The 9,829-nt window shown below is 42.4% G+C and overlaps 1 long non-coding RNA gene across 1 annotated transcript; it reads right to left on the bottom strand.

The window, feature by feature from the left end:
• Positions 1–891: 891 nt before the first annotated feature.
• LOC310673774 lies at positions 892–4,184 on the bottom strand. Its single transcript, XR_014509224.1, has 3 exons — positions 4,144–4,184; positions 1,343–1,385; positions 892–953 (listed from the first exon to the last, which is right to left on the bottom strand). It is a non-coding gene; the product is annotated as an uncharacterized lncRNA (long non-coding RNA).
• Between the last annotated feature and the right edge of the window lie 5,645 nt (positions 4,185–9,829).

The following is a 9,829-nucleotide window of genomic DNA, read 5'->3' as shown; positions in this document are numbered from 1 at the left end:
GAGCCATAATATTTTGAAATAAAGAACATTCCTACAAAAATAGAGGCTGTGATGGGTCCATAAATTCCTTTTGGAATGTGTGGGTATCATTCACACGTGCATGCAATAACATATTCTTGCACAACATAAAGTCAGCAGGCAGCTGATGATACTCTGGAGCAATGAGAGGCAGTTCTGCAGTAGGCCACAGCCAGCATTGTCAATGACAGGGAATGATACTCTGTGTGGATAAGACTGAGAGGTTTCCAATTCATGCTTCTTTTCCCATTACATCCACTGCTGCAACAGGAATAATTAGAAAAGGGATAAGTAGAACACTGACCCTGCTCTAACCCAGAAGAGACAGACTTCTTGAGCCAGTCTCTCCCAACCTGTTGCCTTCCAGATGCTGTTGGACTACAATTCCCATATTTCCCTGACCATTGGCCAAGATGGAAGGAGGTGATGGGAGAGTCTAAAACATCTAAAGGACACCCAGCTAGTCTAAATGCACAGCTTGGTGTTGACCTCCACATGGAGTTATTTCTGGACCATGCTACTTCAGACTTAACAGGTGGAGAAGCCCCATGCTCTCTACAAACATCCCTGCATGGAGAAAACAAGAATATTAGAAATAGGATTTTTGAAAGTAGCTCTCAACCTTACTTCCATTTCATGCAAAGGGGGTCCAAGAAGACCTAAACCACACAGTAGAATTGTTCCTTAAAATGAGTGCCCCTTTTTTGTACCAGAATGAAGCAGCTCCAAGTGTTTAGCAACAGAAAGCTAAAATGTCTTCGGTATTGCTAAAGTATAACTCTTAAAAGTTATCTCCTTAAAAACAGAATTTTAATGACTTCATTTGACTTCTTTCATTTCCCAAGCTGTTTAATTAAAGTGACTCGGGTGGTAAGCCCTCCAGGTACAGAAATGAAGATTTTGAAACAATGATTGCTGCAGCCTGTTTTGAACCCCTGTGAAAGAGAAGCCTACGAATAGAAACAAACAAATCACACAACAGCGTCACCGGGTATCCAGAGGAGGGAGGGCAGGAGAAAACTGCATTTATTCAATGAACATGTCACCCACAGCCTAAAAATAATTGTGTGGAACAGGCTCCAGGAAGCCTGCAGGTTGTGTGGCACTGGAGAGGAGATAAACTCTAAATAGAAAGACAGGGGTAACAGTCTAGGAGAGGTTTTCTTTTCTTCAGAAAGGAAAATTAAGGGTGATAAAAAGCTCCCATTTTTCCCCTGCATATTGCTGCAAAAACGTGGAGAACTGTATTTAAGGCTGGAAAAATGAAAAACAGGGAGAAACAAAGTTGGAAGATCCTTTGATTCCTAGGTGGGTGAGAACGTACCAGACCAAAGTTCTTTCTTGGAGATCAATTGGTTTCCACAGCTCTGGAAAAAAATGAAATGTTTTGTTTGCCCCTTACATTCTGTACATAGGAACAAGCATAGGTGCATAGTCTTATACTAGTCAGGCAATTGGTCCACATAGCTCAGTATTGTTTTCACTGATGGACAGTGGCTCTCCGGGGTTTCAAAGAGGTTTCTCTCCCATATCTACCTGGAGATGCTGGGCATTGACCCTGGGACCTTCTGCATGCAAAGCAGATGTTGTGTCATGAGTTACTGCCATTCCTCAAAGAGTTGTCCCTTCCTCCAGTAGCAACACCAAGTGTTAAGCAGCTCTCTTTTTGAGGCTCTGGGGTTCCTCCCTGGGCAAGAAGGCATCAAACTCCCTTCTCTTGCAGTATTCAACTTTTCCACTTTGACACTGAAGGGAGCCCTTTCCTCTCCCCCACCTCAATTTGCTATTCCAGTTTTGGCTCGCAACAACAAGTTGAATTCTAGCTGTCTGGCCACACTGAAAGAGACACAGCATGTTCCCTCAAGTGCTGCAGATCTGTCCACTGGGTAGAGAGTTAAGTCAAGAAATAGTGGTATAATTTTAGTGAATCTGGTTAAGTTTTAATTTTGTTCCACAGGGGGAGATGTGTTATCCGTTTAGTGATGAATGTTGCTCAATGAAATTACAAAGTGGGGTAGAGGGAGAAAGACTGTGGCAGCTGCAACCATTCCAGAAGGCAGCCATTACTATTGCCAACCTCTACAAAGTGTGAATGCCTATCACCAGAGTTTCAAGGTAGAAGTCCATATTGGTTACCAGTGCAACATAATGAGGATGTGTCAGCTTGCGTTAAAAAGCACAGAAGAACTACGGTATTTGCTAGAGGTCTGCAGGGTTCTAAATCTCATAAGGAGCCTTCAGAAGTAGAGGAGTTTTCCTGCTTCAGACTTTTACACTCCAACTCTGGGGGAGAGAATGGCAATAATGGTGCAGGCAGGGGTATGGAACTTAGCTTGTTAAACCATACTTGGGTATTGCTTTTACATGCAACATCATTTTGCGCTCTCTCGGCTCTCAGCTGGAAGAACATCACCTTCACCGAGCTTTGACAGGATCTCTTCCTTCAAACCTGAGAGAGAACCCTAGCTACCAAGAAATCATCTCCTGTCAATAGCTCCCATTACTGAATCATTAATCAATTACCCTTGGACTCTTAATGAGTCATCAGCCTGAAAGAAGAAACCAATTTAGGCACAATCCACTGTGAAATTTTCCTGCTCTTTGGAGTGAATGGGAATATCTTTTTTATATATATGTGGTATATTGTGCCCTTTCACACCAATTAAAAATTGTGTCATTTTTTTTGTCACTTTGATCCGGCTTATGTGGGAATATTGTGTTACTAAATGTGGGAACTGTCAAGAGGGAAAGTAATAAAGAAAGTTGGAAATTTTGTTATGTTCTTCTTAGTTTCTATATAGAGATTTCAGTCCACGCTTTACCCAGAAAAATAACACATGCAAGAAAATGTGACATATTATGACTTCCTTCCTCTGTTATGCAAGTCGGGCACAAACAGGGCAAGGATCGGGCACTATTATCACTATTATGATTATGGTGGTGCTGACTGAAAGTTTCCATCTGGGTCATGCACTCACATTATAGAGGATTTGTGTTCCATGGTGAAGAAGGTTGATGCAGGCATGGGTGGCTAACCTGCAACCCTCCAAATGTTGCTGGACTATAGTTTGCACCACCTCTGATCATTGGTCACACTGGTTGAGACTCCTTGGAGGTGAAGGGCAGCAACATCTGGAGGACCAGAGGTTAGCCACCCCAACATGCAAGTATGTCATCTCACTCTACATTTCAGGGATAATGTCAAGGTGGCCAGCTACACATCACTCAAGAAGAGCAAATGCATCCTCACAAGAGAGGACAAAACAGTGCACAGATCTGCATGCAATTTGCATGTGCTTATTTGCAGCTATAGATGCACATTCAAAAATTATTACAATAATTTAAACAGAAATCAAGACAACTCATCCTCTGGGGAAAGACCCAAGGGTCCTGCTGGCCTACTTAGGGTTCTGTCTAGTTGTTAACAGTTGGTGGGTGACTACAGGGCCCATGCTCTCCCTTCTTATAGTTATTTATGTTTAATTTGGAACTGGACTGGACCAGGAGGGGCTGGTAAGGATCGGTGGCACCACACCCCTGACCTCCCAGCAGCGGAGTCACTACCATATACTAGGGGGGGTGAGGCAGCAGGCAGATTCAACGGCATAGGTGCTTTGGCAGAGGCAATCCAATACTCCTGCTGATGTGCCCACACAGCACCAGCTTCCCTGCTGCCTCACCTTCTCCCTCCCAGAAAGTTGCAGTGACTCCACTGCCAGGAGGTCCTGTTTACAGCTCCTCACTTACTACTCGTGGACTTGACTGGACTGCCCTTCAAATAAAAGAAAATTTAAAACAGAGGACTGACTGTTGTCTGTAAAGGAGTCACACCTTCCCTCAGGATATAAGAATAAACAAAAGAGAGGCAACATTAATTAAGGATGCTGTCTGTTGTGACAAGTATTTGCAGTGGACATAACAGAGGCAAGAATAAGTCTTATCTGTTGTCCAGCATATGGACAAGAAGTTCTTCGTAATATATAACTAAAAGAAGTCGATGTGTTTGTTGCTGTCCGTGTTGGCATTCACAGTAAGACAGCATCAGTAAATGGCTAAGCACTTCTTTTTATTCATCTAGCTCCTCAACCATCTCAGCCTATGGAAACAGATTATTTGTTAGATTACCAGTAGTACTGTCAGGACTGGTGGTCTCATCCTGAAGGAATTGAACTGAAAAATTGATCTTGGCTTGTGTGCGGAACTGACTTTATCTATTAGGGAAAGAAAGTCAAAAACTCATTTAGTAAATATGATTGGCTGTGTTTATCAGTAATTACGGACAGGTTGAAAAAGACTGGGACTTCAGTGTGTACGCTGGGCCTCACCTTGAGTGCTTTATTTTCTGAGTTTCTTATAAAGGACTGTGGGCTACTAAAAGATTCTATCTTCAGTCTTAAAGTCACTCAAACATTTCTTATCCACTGAGAAAAACAACAATGGTTATGTCCTCTATGTGGCCTTGAGAGAACACAGAAAGTATTCACATCTTGTTTTGAACTGCCACTTCTTTCCCCCCTCAGTGTCACTTCCCATTCACTCTGCTGAAACCTCTGCCATTGTTAAAAATTACCACTCCCCCCCCCCTCACTTCTCCTCCATCCCTGGTCTACTCAAATGTCTGCTGTTGTTAAAAACTACCACTGTGGTGCAGCACTACAAATACTCCAATGGGGACTGTGTAATGATAGCCGTCTTATGATCTGAAAAGTAAATTAGGCTTTGATCCTATACACTCTTACTTTGAGAGTAATAACCATTCATTTCAGAAGAGCTGGTGCTTACTTCTGAGTAGACATGTATAGGATTGTGCTGTTATCTAATTCCCAAGCCTTTTAATATTTCTATTCACAGAATTTTTGCCCAGAAATTTCAAATCACTACAGAAAAACACCCCTACTCTCAGGTTTACAAACTAAAACTGCATGACACAAATGGAAAGTGGTTTAGAAGGAATGAGGAAATAAGCAAACTTGAGTTCAGGTTCTTCGTTACAATTTCTAGTTATTATGCACCTACTTTACTAGTGAATTGAGATGGTATCTTGTTAGACTTCTTAGGCTTTTGTTCTGGCTCCCAAATTCTATATTCTGGCCACAAGGCTTCTCCTTGTACCACATATCTATCTTCAAATATCTGCCCCACACTGCCGAGACTTTATAAAGTCTTTATTGTTGTTTCAGAACATGCTTTTACTGAATTTAAATTAAACTATGGTATTTTATTTCTCCAATATATATGATACAATTTGGATTTGAACCACCTGAAACATGTGGTGAGTCATAGAATAGTTTGAGCTGTTACCTTTGGTCAAGTTTTGATTGCTTCAAATAATTTTTATTTATTTATTTAAAACAAACTTTATGAATTAGTATTTATTTGATACACAAATTAAGCTAAGAATAGAATGGTAAAAGCAGTGGTTTAAAATATCTTGTTTGTTTTCCAGGAAATAGTAAAGATTTAAAGACAAGCACGCTGACTGTTGCCTACACCTCTATTATCTAGCTGTATGTTTGAAAATAAAAAATATATTTAAAAAAATGCAAAATGTGTGCAGCACTCTCTGCTTCAAAGGAAGTAACCACAAAGGTGCTCTCTATGGAGCACCCTACTGCTCAAGGAAGTGGTGAGGCATTAAACACCGTACAAATATGGTGTAACAGGTCCATTGGATAAAACATATCCAAGTAAATATGGATGCCCCTAAGAACAAGTGAAAGTCATAAAAGCATGGAATATCAATGCTGGTATTGATATAAATGGTCGATGCAAAGTGCTGTAAGCAGGCTGCTATGCATCTTCACACCTAAAATTGCCCTATACTTTTGGTTGTCAATATCACTATTATTTCATTATTTGCTCATCTATTGATTACAATCCTCTGTGCAGCTGCACACTTTTAAAACCAAATGTTTTTGGCCGATGAATACAGTGTACTGAACAAATACAAATACATAGTTACTATGATCTGTCAGAAGGCACGAGTCAATTACCCCCCCTTTTCTTTTTTCTTTTCTTCTCCCCCTAATGCCTCAACAAATGAAATGGATTTGTAAAAATGTTACATGGAAAAACAACAACGAGGCATTACACTTACTTCTGTAAAACAAGAAAATCCTTAATAAAATATCAAGATAAAAGAAAAATATTGAAACTGCTGCTGTTCTCAATTTCTGTGCCCATATTATATCATTGCATACCAAGCTTGCAACAGAGTGCATATTATATCAATGATCACTTGCAAAGGTACACCTTTCCCCTTCTTCTTTTTAGCTACAGGATGCCTAAAGTATACAGTGTCAAGGCATTACAAAAAAAAATAGCCACTAGTAGTTTCAATATCAACAGGATTAGTTCCATAAATCAGTGCAGCAGCTGGGGAAGGAGGGCTATCAGATCGAAAGGGTGTTTTTGTTCTGATCTAGAAAAATAGACTCCCAATATCTAAGCATTCTAAAATTAATTTAATTTTTAATATGCTCTTGAAACCTCTGCTAATGAATCATGATTGCTATGTGAGTGAATCAAATTATTATAAGTGATGATTCACTCCAGGTGTTCAAAAGTGACACAACCCCAGCTCCCATCTCTCCTCATTATTATGCCATTTGATTTGGAAGGGAGGGTGCTAAGGAGCCTTGTGGCATGTCTTTTAACAAACCATAACATTTCTGAAAAAGATGGAGATACCCAAATCATTTGCTTCTTCCTTTTCTTTGGCAGCATCAGCTCATCATTCCCTGTCAGCTTGGTACCAACAAGCTGTTGCTAGGATGTGGATGTTTCCATGGCAATAAGCAAACCACTTAGCAGAGCTAACAAACAGAACTCTCTCTTTCGCTCTCAACTCCCTCCTGCACCTCACCATGCTTGCTCAAGGCGTATAGGTGTATTCACTATTATTAAGCCCAAACAAAGCTGAGAACACTGCGTGGCTGATTGCATCTTTTCTTGTGCAGAACACATCTGCAAATTCGATTATTGCAGTGAAAGTTTTTGATTAGTGGGGGGGGGGTGTTAATTTACCACTTGGGAGTAATGTGTGGCTATCTGATATGGAGACTGACTTCCAATGGATAAGCCAAAGTTATCTCAAGAGTCAGAAGGAACATCCAGTTTCTCTTAAATGAATATGGATTGCAGGATGACCCAGGTGCTCTCTTGTTCTTTCTAGATGACTTAAGGATGCCTGATAGCTTCCTGTAGCACACTCTGCAAGCATGAAGAGACTGTGTGTGATTGCCACCTGTTGGGTCTGAAAATGTAACTACAGTGTTGTGAGCTGCGATGGGCGAATAATATGACTTGATGGAGTGGTTGCCCATATCGCTCCAAAGTTCAAAAACCCTTCCCAGTTCAAAAACCAGGCTCAACAACAAATTTAAAACACTTAATTATAAAAGCAGCATAAAATACAGTATAAAAACATGAATAACAATAAAATTCAAAAATCAATTAGGTAATCCCCAGGGCTAGCTGGCTGAATTGGTCCTACTTGGGCCAGCAAGGAGGCCAGGGGAGAATTAGCTGTGGGGTCTCAGAGTGGGTGATCTTCATAAAAGGGGAGGGGGAGGGAAGAGAAGGGAAATAAAAGATCAATCTGAATTCAAATTAAAGGCCAGTCAGAATAGCTCTGTCTTACAGGCCCCACGGAAGGAGGTTAAATCCTGAAGGGCCCTAGTGTCATGGGACAGAGCATTCCACCAGGTCGGAGCCATCACTGAAAAGGCCCTGGCCCTGGTGGAGGATAGTCTGACTTCATTAGGGCCCGGGACTTCTAAACTATGGTTATTCATTGACCTTAGGTCCTCTGCGGGGCATACCAGGAGAGGCGGTCCTGTAGCTACAAGGGCCCTAAGCCCTAAAATTCTGCTGCTTTTATGGAAAATACTACCATTTTCAACTTTTCCTACATTCTTCAAGATGTCTATGTTTTAGATGAGTCATCTGATGGCATGTCTTCAGTGTAAACAAGTAGCCTGGGAACCTTTGTTGCCATTCATTGCTACTCTGTTTCCGTAGAAGAGAGGTGGGTGCTAAGTAGAACATAGGAAGTGGTATTATTGTCAGTTTGCATTTCTTAGTATTGATCTGATGTGTAGAGATCTTTCCTGTTCTGCTTAGTTCAAGAGGGTTCTGGATGCTTGTCTGTAAGAAAGAAGGTTACTGATGTTTGGGTTATTCCTTCAGGGAAGCTGAGTACAGCTGGCTTAAACTGGTTCTGTTATCCTTTCTGTCATGGTCATTCTGACTATAATAGTCAGGCCAGGAGGAGCCTGGCTTTCACACTTGCTCTTTCTATCTCTTTGTTCTGGTGTGGTGTTCTATATGCAGTGTTCAGGTTTAGGCTTACTGTAAGTTTTTGTTAGTTTAAGTTAAGTCTGCTGCAACTGGATTTCTTATGGACTGTGCCAATCCTGAATGTATTGGATTTGTGACCATTATGCTTATTTGCCTTCAGTAGCAGTAAAAAGAAGAGACATCACCTTGCCAGCAAAGGTCCGTATAGTTAAAGCTATGGTTTTCCCAGTAGTGATGTATGGAAGTGAGAGCTGGACCATAAAGAAGGCTGATCGCCGAAGAATTGATGCTTTTGAATTATGGTGCTGGAGGAGACTCTTGAGAGTCCCATGGACTGCAAGAAGATCAAACCTATCCATTCTGAAGGAAATCAGCCCTGAGTGCTCACTGGAAGGACAGATCATGAAGCTGAGGCTCCAGTACTTTGGCCACCTCATGAGAAGAGAAGACTCCCTGGAAAAGACCCTGATGTTGGGAAAGATGGAAGGCACAAGGAGAAGGAGCTGACAGAGGTCGAGATGGTTGGACAGTGTTCTTGAAGCTACCAGCATGAGTTTGACCAAGCTGCGGGAGGCAGTGGAGGACAGGGGTGCCTCTGGTCCATGGGGTCACGAAGAGTTGGACACGACTAAACAAAACCAACAGCAGTAAAGCTCTGCTGGATGGAGTACAATTGCCTGTGGTCTATTTTTTAGGAACTCTGCAATATGTTTAAGTTTTGCTCCACACATGACAGTTATGCCAGCTCAGGCCATTTGTCCCTCTAGAGTAGTGTCCACTCTGACTGGCTGGAGATCTCAAACAGAGCTCTTTCCCATCACTTGCTACCTCATCCATGCATCTCTAGAGACTTAAATCTGGGACCTTCTTGTCATGGACTGGCTAGAAGCAGAGGAGTGGTGAGAGGCACCAACTGGGGAACCCCCAAGGGAAGCCCCAGGGGAAGATGGCTCAGAGCCAGGGGATTGGTGGTGGGACAAGGATGCGAGGTCAGGGGAGGGGAGAGGGGGCAGACTGAGAGGAGGTGGTGTCGGAAGCTGAAGCAGGAAGAGTCTGGGGCATAGAGCAGTCCAGACTCAGAGGCTGGAGAGGAGAGGTGCCAAGAGACAGCAATGAGGCAGGCTATTTAAGAATGCATGAAGTCTCCCCCCTCCTGCGGCAACCAGCTCCCCTCTGCCCCCCCCCCCCGTCTCCTAGACCATGCAGAACATTTCATAAATGAAAAGAGCAGAGGAGAGATTGGTTGCATGCAAAAGCAGTCTAAGACTGCTTGGGGAAAAACCCTGGAGAGGAGGGGACATAGGCAGCTGTGGAAAGGGGGGGGGGACATTCAGTCCTCACAACTGCCTCATTGAGGCAAGACCCATGGGGTAGAGTTGCTGTAATCACTAGACCTGCTTGGTTCTGAATAAAGATTTGATTTCACTGACACCGTGCTTTTTATTGCTGACCTACACCTGACTCCAGCTCCTGCATGGAAAGCACTTGCTCTCCTACCAGTGGTGGCTGA

This window comes from Podarcis tiliguerta (genome assembly GCF_965153285.1).
Source record: "Podarcis tiliguerta genome assembly, chromosome: 3".
NCBI classification, from domain to species: Eukaryota; Metazoa; Chordata; class Lepidosauria; order Squamata; family Lacertidae; genus Podarcis; species Podarcis tiliguerta.
The sequence above is the reverse complement of the archived record's forward strand: the minus strand, read 5'-3'. Positions and strand labels throughout refer to the sequence as shown.